This window comes from Coregonus clupeaformis, unplaced genomic scaffold, assembly GCF_020615455.1.
Source record: "Coregonus clupeaformis isolate EN_2021a unplaced genomic scaffold, ASM2061545v1 scaf0071, whole genome shotgun sequence".
Lineage (NCBI taxonomy): Eukaryota > Metazoa > Chordata > Actinopteri > Salmoniformes > Salmonidae > Coregonus > Coregonus clupeaformis.
The window spans coordinates 257,330-270,000 of NW_025533526.1; positions in this window are offsets into that span (position 1 = coordinate 257,330).

The window sequence follows — 12,671 nt, forward strand, 5'->3', positions numbered from 1 at the left end:
TAATGTTATCTGCATAGCCATGTGGTGTACAGAGTCAATAATTGGTCTGTTATCTGCAACAACAAAAGAAAGGGAGGTAATATGCATACCCTCCTGATGCATATTTTCGGTTTTCTGTCATCTAATGCATTCGGTATTTGTGTTTTGGGAAAAGCAATGCATCCCATGCTGCTATGACAACCTTGCAATTATATTAGATGGCCAGAGTAATAGAGGGGTAGAATTGGAGGGATTTGGTTTGAAGGAAGGACAGCTAGTCCTGTAGATGTTGTTGTTTAGTGGCAGTGGGGTCAGGGTTTGGTGATACAGAGGACTATAGGTCTCTGTCTGGCAGTGGGCACGCACGCACACGCACACGCACACACACACGCACACACGCACACACGCACACACGCACACGCACACACACACGCACACACACACACACACAGACACACACACACACACACACACACACACACACACACACGCACACGCACACGCACACACACACACACACGCACACGCACACACACACACAGTTGGCACCCTCTCACCAGGCTTGTCAAGGCAGTGTAATCAGCCATATTCACCATGGGGCTCTGCCAGGCCCAGAGCTGGCACTGCATATACACCTCTATTCTACTAATGTCACCAGAGCTCGGTGTGTGTGTTTGTATCACCGCCCCCTCCACACACACTTACACAACTACTCTGCGGCACATCCCATAGCATTCCCACATGACCATCCAGCTCCCTGGGGTTATATGGAATAAGAGACAGAAGTACATTGCCGCTGGATACATATGGAATATGTCTTTTTTGGTGGGGTACATATGGATGAAGCCGGGAAGATTTCTATTCCTTTCCCAATGCAGGAAGGTGCACATTGCATTTCAGTATGTATGAGTAGATATGCATAGCCTTTGGGTACATATGGAATCAGGGATATCAGAAGCATATTACACAGAAGGCCTGTATAGCCGTACAGGATACATGGTCTAACCCTTGGGGAGAGAACTGTGATGAAGCTTTAGTAATAGTTGTTAGCGTTGGGTAAATGTGCCCCAAAGGCATGTCATGTTCTTTTTTTTTTGATGAGCAATATCACACTAAATCCTTCTGGCATGGTAAAAGAGAGACCGAAGGATGCAGTGAGAGGGAGAGAGAAAGAGAGGGAGGGGGAAATGGAGAGGGAATAGGAGAGAGCGAAAAGAGAGGGAGAAAGAGAGAGAGAAAGGGAGTCTAGGCAATTGGTTGTCCAGAGCTCATGTTGTAAGCGTTAAAAGAGAAGGAAAGATGAAGACAGAACAGAACATGAGATAGGCTCTCTATTTACTCTGCTATCACATACACGTACACACACACACACACACACACACACACACACAGTGAGTGTCATGAATGTCTGTGGAATGCGGTAGGCCAGAGTCAAGTAACAAACACGCACAACACACAGTGGGGGCGAACAGGTTAAATAGGGAATGACATCATACTATCATGGGAAACAGGTGCGCAACACTAGACAACAAACAGGTGAACATAAAACATAGATCGGCAGCAGCTAGAATTCCGGTGACGACGAACGCCGTAGCCTGCCCGAACCAGAAGGAAGGGCAGTCTCGGCAGAATCCGTGACAGTACCCCCCCCGACACGCGGCTCCAGCCGTGCGTCGACACCGGCCTCGGGGGCGGCCAGGAGGACGCGGTGCGGGGCGAGTCGGATGATTTCGATGAAACTCTCTCAACAAGGAGGGATCGAGCATATCCCTCCTAGGAACCCAGCATCGCTCCTCCGGACTGTTCCCCTCCCACTCCACGAGATACTGCAGGCCCCCCATCCGACGCCTCGAATCCAGGATGGAACGGACCGAGTACGCCGGTGCCCCCTCGATGTCTAGTGGGGGCGGAGGAACCTCCCGTATCTCAGATTCCTGGAGTGGGCCAGCTACCACCGGCCTGAGGAGAGACACATGGAACGAGGGGTTAATGCGATAATTAATAGGAAGCTGTAACCTATAACATACCTCGTTTAATCTCCTCAGGACTTTAAATGGGCCCACAAACCGCCTACCCAACTTCCGGCAGGGCAGGCGAAGGGGCAGGTTTCGGGTCGAGAGCCAGACCCGGCTGCGGTAGCGGTCGGCGCTCGCCTTCTGCCACCTTCTGCCGCTTCATGGGCAGCGTCCCAGGTCTTCTGCGAGCGCCGAACCCACTCGTCCACCGCAGGTACCTCGTTCTGGCTCTGATGCCACGGTGCCAGGGCCGCTGATAACCTAACACACACTGGAAAGGAGTGAGGTCAGTTGAGGAGTGGCGGTTGGAGTTTATTGCCATCTCTGCCCAGGGTAGGAAAACCGACCACTCCCCTCGCCGGTCCTGGCAATACGACCTCAGAAACCTACCCACCTCCTGGTTAATTTTCTACACCTGCCCGTTACTCTCGGGGTGAAAACCTGAGGTAAGGCTAACCGAGATCCCCAACCGTTCCATGAATGCCCTCCAAACCCTTGAGGTGAATTGGGGACCCCGATCAGACACTATATCCTCGGGCACCCCGTAGTGCCGGAAGATGTGTGTAAATAGGGCCTCGGCAGTTTGTAGGGTCGTAGGGAGTCTGGGCAGAGGAAGGAGGCGACAGGACTTAGAAAACCAATCCACAACGACTAGGATGGTTGTGTTCCCTCTGGAGGGAGGAAGATCAGTCATAAAATCCACCGTTAGGTGGGACCACGGTCGTTGTGGAACGGGTAGGGGTTGTAATTTCCCTCTGGGCAGGTGTCTAGGAGCCTTACACTGGGCGCACACTGAGCAGGAGGAAACATAAACCCTCACGTCCTTAGCTAAGGTGGGCCACCAGTACTTCCCACTAAGACAGTTCACTGTCCGACCGATGCCAGGATGACCAGAGGAGGGTGACATGTGAGCCCAATAGATCAAACGATCGCGGACCTCCAGCGGTATGTACATACGACCCTCTGGACACTGGGGAGGAGTGGGGTCGTTATGCAACGCCCGCTCGATGTCCGCGTCAACCTCCCATACCACCGGTGCCACCAGACACGACGCCGGAAGTATGGGAGTGGGCTCCACGGAATTCTCCTCCGTGTCCTACAGTCGGGACAGAGCATCTGCCTTAGCATTCTGGGAGCCTGGCCTGTAAGAAAGGGTGAAAACAAAATGGGTTAGAAACATAGACCACCTTGCCTGGCGAGGGTTTAACCTCTTCGCCGCTCAGATGTACTCCAGATTGCGGTGGTCAGTCAAAATGAGAAAAGGGTGTTTAGCCCCCTCAAGACAATGTCTCCACGCTTTCAGGGCTTTGACCATAGCCAACAGCTCCCGGTCCCCCACATCATAGTTGCGCTCCGCCGGGCTGAGCTTCTTCGAAAAGAAAGCACAGGGGCGGAGCTTGGGTGGCGTGCCCGAGCGCTGAGAAAGTACAGCGCCTATCCCAGCCTTGGATGCGTCCACCTCAACCGTGAAGGCCAAGGAGGGATCCGGATGAGCCAGCACTGGAGCCGAGGTAAACAGGTCCTTCAGGCGACTAAAAGCCCTGTCCGCCTCAGCTGACCACCACAGACGCACCGGTCCCCCCTTCAGCAATGAGGTAATGGGAGCCGCTACCTGACCAAAGCCCCAGATAAACCTCCGGTAGTAGTTGGCAAACCCCAAGAATCGCTGCACCTCTTTCACCGTGGTTGGAGTCGACCAATTACGCATGGCCGAAATGCGGTCACTCTCCATCCTCACCCCAGACGCGGACATGTGGTACCCTAGGAAGGAGATGGACTCCTGAAATAACAAACAATTCTCTGCCTTAGCATACAGGTCATGCTCCAACAGTCTTCTAAGCACTTTACGCACCAGGGACACATGCTCGGCCCTTGTAGTGGAGTATATAAGGATGTCATCAATATACACCACTACCCCTTGTCCGTGCAGGTCCCTGAAAATCTCATCCACAAATGACTGGAAGACTGATGGAGCATTCATTAACCCGTATGGCATGACAAGATACTCATAATGTCCAGAGGTGGTACTAAATGCCGTCTTTCACTCATCTCCCTCCCGGATACGCACTAGGTTGTACGTGCTCATGAGATCCAATTTTGTGAAGAAGCGTACCCCGTGCAATGATTCCGTCATACTAGCTATCAGGGGTAATGGATAGCTGTACTTGATGGTAATCTGATTTAAGCCACGGTAATCAATGCACAGGCGTAAACCACCATCCTTCTTCTTCACAAAAAAGAAACTCGAAGAGACAGGTGAAATGGATGGCCGAATGTATCCCTGTCTCAGAGATTCGGTGACATATGTCTCCATAGCCGCCCTCTCCTCCTGAGACAAAGGATACACGTGACTCCGGGGAAGTGCAGCTCCTACCTGGAGATTTATCGCGCAATCCCCCAGACGATGGGGTGGTAATTTAGTCACCCTCTTTTTACTGAAGGCGATAGCCAAATCGGCATACTCGGCAGGAATGTGCATAGTGGAAACCTGGTTTGGGATTTCCACCGTAGTTGCCCCCAAGGGAACTCCTACACACCTCCCTGAACACTGACCGGACTATCCCTTGAGAGCCCTCTGTTGCCATGAAATCGTGGGGTCATGAATGGTTAACCAGGGAAGTCCCAACACCACAGGATACGCAGGAGAATCAATCAGATAGAGGCTAATCCTCTCCTCATGACCCCCCCTGCGTCCTCATCAGAAGTGGAGTGGTGACCTCCCTGATTATGCCTGACCCTAACGGGCGACTATCTAATGCATGCACAGGGAAAGGTTTATCAACAGACACAGTAGGGATCCCTAAACTACGAGCATACTGGCGATCAATAAAATTCCCAGCCGCGCCTGAATCTACTAGTGCCTTATGCTGGGAATGGGGGAAAAATCTGGAAAAACACAGATATACACAGATTAGCAACAGGAGGCTCTGGGTGAGTCGGGTGCCTACTCACCTGAGACGGTCGACCAGTGCCCTGCTTGCTGCCTCGACCTCCTGAGGACCCTCCCAAGCACCGACCAGCAGTGTGTCCTCTGCGGCCACAGTTGGTGCAGGGGACGGTCCCTCTCCCCGTCTCCCTAACCGCAGCACCTCCGAGCTCCATGGGGGTAGGTTCAGAGGTGCTGGGGGATGGAATGGACGGCCCCCGATCAGAACGTCCACGACCTGCCAACAGGTTATCCAACCTGATGGACATGTCCACCAGTTGGTCCAGGTTGAGATCGGTGTCCCTGCAGGCCAGCTCCCGACGGACGTCCTCCCTTAAGCTGCAACGATAGTGGTTGATCAGGGCCCTCTCATTCCATCCCACGCTGGCTGCTAAAGTTCTAAACTCCAGCGCAAACTCCTGCTCGCTCCTCATCTCCTGTCGTAGGTGGAACAGACGTTCACCCGCCGCTCTTCTGGTGGTTGATCGAATACCGCCCTGAAGCGACGGGTGAAATCCTCGTAGCGGACAGTTCTTGAGTCTATTCCTCCCCACTTGGCATTGGCCCATTCAAGCGCCTTCCCCGATAGACAGGAGATGAGGGCGGACACGCTCTCATATCCCGAGGGCGCCGGGTGAATGGTGGCCAGGTAGAGCTCTACCTGGAGGAGAAATCCCTGGCACCCGGCAGGTGTACCGTCATATGCCCTCGGGAGCGAGAGCCGAATTCCACTGGACCCCAGTGGCGAAGTGGTGACCAGTGTTGTAGGTGGTTGAGTGGTTGGAGTTGGTGACGGGATACCACCTCTCTCCCATCGTTCCATCGTCTGGAACATTCGTTCCATGGTGACACCGAGAGTCTGAATCATCAACTCTTGACGTTGGACTCGTTCCTCCATTGTCTCGGTTAATCCGGCTGTTCCTGCTGACTCCATAGGGGTACGTGTTACTGTCATGAATGTCTGTGGAATGCGGTAGGCCAGAGTCAAGCGCAAGACACAGAATGAAATGAAAATCTACTTTACTGAATAGTAAAGAAACAAGCAAAACCTCCAAACACAGGGAGGAGCAAACATGCTCACAAACGACACTCGTAACAAGTAACAAACACGCACAACACACAGTGGGGGCAAACAGGTTAAATAAGGAAATGACATCATACTATCATAAGAAACAGGTGCGCAACACTAGACAACAATCAGGTGAACATAGAAACATAAAACATAGATCGGCAGCAGCTACAATTCCGGTGACGACGAACGCCGTAGCCTGCCCGAACCAAAAGGAAGGGCAGTCTCGGCAGAATCCGTGACAGTGAGTTATTTTAGTTAAGAGCTCACTTATTTGTTTGTGTGTGTGAGCCGTTTGCAATCGTTAGGCTGCAGGTGCCAGTCGTAAATATTCTGCCAATGATTTGTTGTATACTCTATATGGATATCTGCCCCTCCCTGGGAGCCCCGGACTAAAATAGGCTTTGTTTGGCAGCTCAGCACTTGTAAATCTGCCTGTGACATTTTGATAGCGGACGACACACCGGGGGGAGAGCAAATATCATTAGGGGAGGGCAGGATTAAAATCTGTCACTCAAAGACTCCATTATCGACACAATGAGCATGAGGCGCTCCGGGCAGACGTCGCCATCGCCGTGAGACAGACAGACAGAGCCATCAGCAAGTTAAACGACAGGAAAATAAAACAAGAGAGGGATGGAGTTTAAAGGGGAAGAGAAGGTGTGAACTTGTGGGGGTGTGGTCTTGTCAGTCAGGGTAGTCGTGGGTAAACAGAAAGTCGTAAATATTTCAGCCGTCATGGCAGAGTGTGGGCAGCTGGTCCCTTCTGAATGGTAATGAAGGAAGAGGAGGAGAGAGAGAGACCGTCTCAATAGAGCCCTTCAGTCCTGGACTGGGAACCTCTACTGCCTGCATGCCCACACACACACACACACACGCACACACACACACACACACACACACACACATAGGCACGTATACATTTGCATGCACGAGCACACACACACACGCGCACACACATACACAAAATCACAGACCCGTGGGGCCCCAGCTGAGTGGAGAGTCCCACAGGACAGGGCTGCTCTGTGTGTCCTCATTGTGGCCTCTCTATTCCCAGGCCTTTGGTCTCTCTGGTCTCTTTGGTCTCTCTGGTCTCGCTCTCTATAACCAGGCCTCTGGTCTCTCTGGTCTCTCTGGTCTCTCTGGACTCTCTCTCTATTCCCAGGCCTCTGGTCTCTCTGGTCTCTCTGGTCTCTCTGGTCTCTCTGGTCTATCTGGTCTCTCTGGTCTCTCTGGTCTCTCTCTCTATTCCCAGGCCGCTGGTCTCTCTGGTCTCTCTGGTCTCTCTGGACTCTCTGGACTCTCTCTCTATTCCCAGGCCTCTGGTCTCTCTGGTCTCTCTGGTCTCTCTGGTCTCTCTGGTCTCTCTGGTCTCTCTGGTCTCTCTCTCTATTCCGAGGCCGCTGGTCTCTCTGGTCTCTCTGGTCTCTCTGGTCTCTCTGGACTCTCTCTCTATTCCCAGGCCTCTGGTCTCTCTGGTCTCTCTGGTCTCTCTGGTCTCTCTGGTCTCTCTGGACTCTCTCTCTATTCCCAGGCCTCTGGTCTCTCTGGTCTCTCTGGTCTCTCTGGTCTCTCTGGTCTCTCTCTCTATTCCCAGGCCTCTGGTCTCTCTGGTCTCTCTCTCTATTCCCAGGCCTCTGGTCTCTCTGGTCTCTCTGGTCTCTCTGGTCTCTCTGGTCTCTCTGGTCTCTCTCTCTATTCCCAGGCCTATGGTCTCTCTGGTCTCTCTCTCTATTCCCAGGCCTCTGGTCTCTCTGGTCTCTCTGGTCTCTCTGGTCTCTCTGGTCTCTCTGGTCTCTCTCTATATTCCCAGGCCTATGGTCTCTTTGGTCTCTCTGGTCTCTCTGGACTCTCTCTCTATTCCCAGGCCTTTGGTCTCTCTCTCTCTAACTTTCTAATACTCTAGTGTCCCTAAGGGGCCCATGATAAAGCCTACCCAAAGCCTAGTCATCAGCCTATTATTCATACTCAAAGCTCTATCATTCTAGTCATCATACTCAAAAGCCTGGTTAGTCATCAGTCTCAAGGCCTAGTCATCTCTGGACCTTCTACTGACTTCCATTGCTCTTTGTCATCATCACTCGTTTATGTAACTTTACATCAGGGGTAGACAACTACATTCAGCCGCGGGATGATTTTTGCGGAACATAACTATAATCATTTGTACACTGCAAATGACCACAATTTAGGCCAAAAATAGATTGAATTACAAAAAATATATATAATTTAATACCTTGATTACATTGAAACACAGGTGATTTTATTATTTGACAAAAAAATCACTTGTGGCCCGGTTGTGTTCGCGGGCCACCTGTTGCCGACCCCTGCTCTAGATGGATCCAAAATGGCTTTTTACTTCCTATAATTGGCACCACTTTTGGCCAGTGTCCCCGTGTGCACTATGGGAATAGATTGGAATAGGTAACAATTCCAGACACAGCCTCCCTGTCTAATGCCCTGCCCCCTACTGCCTACAGCACATCATCAGGGTAAAATTGGATCTCTGTGGGTCTGACAAGATGTGAGGTGAGGTTCGTACACGAGCATGTGTATGTATGTGTGTGCGTGTGTGAGTGTGGCAGAAGGGGAGTTCCCTGACAAGTGCAGTAACAAAGGCTAATTATCTGCAACATTTAAAGCCTTATTGCGTGTGACAAGCTTTCCCTGTCATCTCCAGCAGGATAATTAACATGATTCAACCCCAAAATAGACTGTACTTCTACACAATGGCCTGTGAAAATCTGATTGCAACGCCTTAAATAATACAGGGAGGGAATTTAGCCAGAATGTCTTGTTATTCAGCGCTCACTTTCTCTATCACACAAATACTGACACACCGGCAGACAGGTAAACACACAAATGCCACAGATAGCCTACACTAATACACATATACACACTTCCTCTCTCTCTCTCTTTCCCCCCAGATGTCCCATATTAAGTAATTGCTGATTCACTGTAACATACTGTTATTGTCTCAGCGCTGTCAAAGAGCTGATTTTGCAGTGAGTCCTGATGCTGTATAAGTGTAATGTATTCTGATACTGCTGGGGTTAGAACGTTGTATTTGTCTGAAGCCAGTGTCTGTCAAGCTGTGAGGTCATGAACTTGTGAGGTCATGCAGTGAAGTCGTGCTAATGTTGGCACGTTGTGTTGCTAAGTCTTTTCTACTCCTTGAGTGACAGTAACACGACATTGTAGGGGAGAGTGGGGTAAGTTGAGCCAATTTTTACATTCAGCATCACTCTATCAAGGGAAATCTAGTATTCTTTAAAACAAAGATATCTACATACAGTACCAGTCAAAAGTTTGGACACACCTACTCATTCAAGGTTTTTTCTTTATTTTTACTATTTTCTACATCGTAGAATAATAGTGAAGACATCAAAACTATTAAATAACACATATGGAATCATGTAGTAACCAAAAAAAGTGTTAAACAAATCCAAATATATTTTATGTTTGAGATTCTTCAAATAGCCACCCTTTGCCTTGATGACAGCTTTGCACAGTCTTGGCATTCTCTCAACCAGCTTCACCTGGAATGCTTTTCCAACTGTCTTGAAGGAGTTCCCACATATGCTGAGCACTTGTTGGCTGCTTTTCCTTCACTCTGCCGTCCGACTCATCCCAAACCATTTCAATTGGGTTGAGATCGGGGGATTGTGGAGGCCAGGTCATCTGATGCAGCACTCCATCACTCTCCTTCTTGGTAAAATAGCCCTTACACAGCCTGGTGGTGTGTTGGGTCATTGTCCTGTTGAAAAACCAATGATAGTCCCACTAAGCCCAAACCAGATGGGATGGCATATCGCTGCAGAATGCTATGGTAGCAATGCTGGTTAAGTGTGCCTTGAATTCAAAATAATTCACAGACAGTGTCACCAGCAAAGCACCCCATACCAAAACACCTCCTCCTCCATGCTTTATCGTGGGAAATACACATGCAGAGATCATCCGTTCACCCACACCACGACTCACAAAGACAAGGCGGTTGGAACTAAAAATCTCCAATTTGGACTCCAGACCAAAGGAGAAATTTCCACCGGTCTAATGTCCATTGCTCGTGTTTCTTGGCCCAAGTAGGTCTCTTCTTATTATTGGTGTCCTTTAGTAGTGGTTTCTTTGCAGCAATTCAACCATGAAGGCCTGATTCACACAGTCCCCTCTGAACAGTTGATGTTGAGATGTGTCTGCTGGTAACTCTAATGAACTTATCCTCTGCAGCAGAGGTAACTCTGGGTCTTCCATTCCTGTGGCGGTCCTCATGAGAGCCAGATTCATCATAGCGCATGATGGTTTTTGCGACTGCACTTGAAGAAACTTTCCAAGTTCTTGAAATTCTACGGATTGATTGACCTTCATGTCTTAAAGTAATGATGGACTGTCATTTCTCTTCGCTTATTTGCGCTGTTCTTTCCATAATATGGACTTGGTCTTTTACCAAATAGAACCATGTCTATATTTATTTCCCAAACACAATTGAACACAATCACTGTGCTGCCATCTTGTTAGAAGGTAACAGATTATTTTATTATAGTGATTAAGATTGACTTTCATTGTGTTCCATGGTGTTTAGCGCCCCCTAGTGGAGCTTTCTGGTACTTAGAATTATGTTTAAAAAAAAACGGAAGTAAAGTAGTCATGCACGCAGACAAGCAGCTAGAAACAACGCTACTGTACAGTTCTTTCAGTGCAACTATTTCTTGTTACGCTTCAGCCTCGGAAAATATTTGTTTGTAAGTTCAATTCAAGCATATTGCAAGTGATGATAATATTGTTATTGACAGAATTCAAATCAAATCAAATCAAATCAAATTTTATTGGTCACATGCGCCGAATACAACAGGTGCAGACATTACAGTGAAATGCTTACTTACAGCCCTTAACCAACAGTGCATTTATTTTAAACAAAAAAAGTAAGAATAAAACAACAACAAAAAAAGTGTTGAGAAAAAAAGAGCAGAAGTAAAATAAAGTGACAGTGGGAGGCTATATATACAGGGGGTACCGTTGCAGAGTCAATGTGCTGGGGGCACCGGCTGGTTGAGGTAGTTGAGGTAATATGTACATGTGGGTAGAGTTAAAAGTGACTATGCATAAATACTTAACAGAGTAGCAGCAGCGTAAAAAGGATGGGGTGGGGGGGGCAGTGCAAATAGTCTGGGTAGCCATGATTAGCTGTTCAGGAGTCTTATGGCTTGGGGGTAGAAGCTGTTGAGAAGTCTTTTGGACCTAGACTTGGCACTCCGGTACCGCTTGCCGTGCGGTAGCAGAGAGAACAGTCTATGACTAGGGTGGCTGGAGTCTTTGACAATTTTGAGGGCCTTCCTCTGACACCGCCTGGTATAGAGGTCCTGGATGGCAGGACGCTTTGCCCCAGTGATGTACTGGGCCGTACGCACTACCCTCTGTAGTGCCTTGCGGTCAGAGGCCAAGCAGTTGCCATACCAGGCGGTGATGCAACCAGTCAGGATGCTCTCGATGGTGCAGCTGTATAATTTTTTGAGGATCTGAGGACCCATGCCAAATATTTTTAGTCTCCTGAGGGGGAATAGGCTTTGTCGTGCCCTCTTCACGACTGTCTTGGTGTGTTTGGACCATGATAGTTCGTTGGTGATGTGGACACCAAGGAACTTGAAGCTCTCGAATTGCTTACTTATCAATGTTAATTGGTTACATTTACTCACGCAAATTGCATTGACTTTCATGGATGCCGTTAGCTGTATTAGTTTGCTCGTGCGTCATGTAAAAGAAGTGTAAAACATACTATAGTTTGTTACTGTTTCTAGTGTAATATGCTTTGTTATTGTACAGAGGTGTTTGTACATTATTAGAGTAATGAAAGGAGTTGGCTAGTTGTTACTCATAGAGTAATTATCTATTTGGTTTGTCGTCATGCCAGATATATGGTAACTTGGCACTTGCTTTGTATTTATGCAACTTCAACTTGAAATGTATAATGTACAGCTACAGTATGTCAATGTGAATTGAATACTAAATTATATTCTTTTCTGTATTTGCAGTTTCACAACATAAACGTTTTCAATACATTCGTTCAAGAAAAGTCACGCCTTGGAAGTTTTATTGAAGACTCAGTTGTTAGCTATCTGTCTAGTTTTGCACGGGAACGCAATTCCAGGGCAGAATAATCACAATCACTTTTTTTGTCTTTTAATAATTTGAAACATCTTTTAACACAGGCTTAACATCTAACAAGCACTTTGTCATTTTTAAAAACATTTTTAACAAAAGCCAGGCCCTGTTGTTACCTCATATCCCAGCTATAATGCCTTGTCAATCAACCATTGGCTTAACTTACCCCATAGCCAATGGCTCAACTTACCCCAAGGCAAACATTTTGACTATATTAGCCCACACAGCTACAAGGATGCACTTTAATTCTAGGTTTCTGAACTCATATTGAGGCTTATAGAGACCCCAACTGATGTATAGAACAATCTTTAAATTATCTACTTTGGTTTAGATACAAGCATCATGAAACCTCTAACACAATCAATTAATTTGACTTGGTGAAAATCTGCTTTTTTTGGACCTAACTTGCTTACCACTTTTTCCATGTGGTTTCTTCCTTCACAGACTCTATGAAATGATGACCTCTTCCTAAATATTTGGTCAAATTATTAATTTTGTGTATGGTTTCCTAGAAACAAGGGTGGCTCAA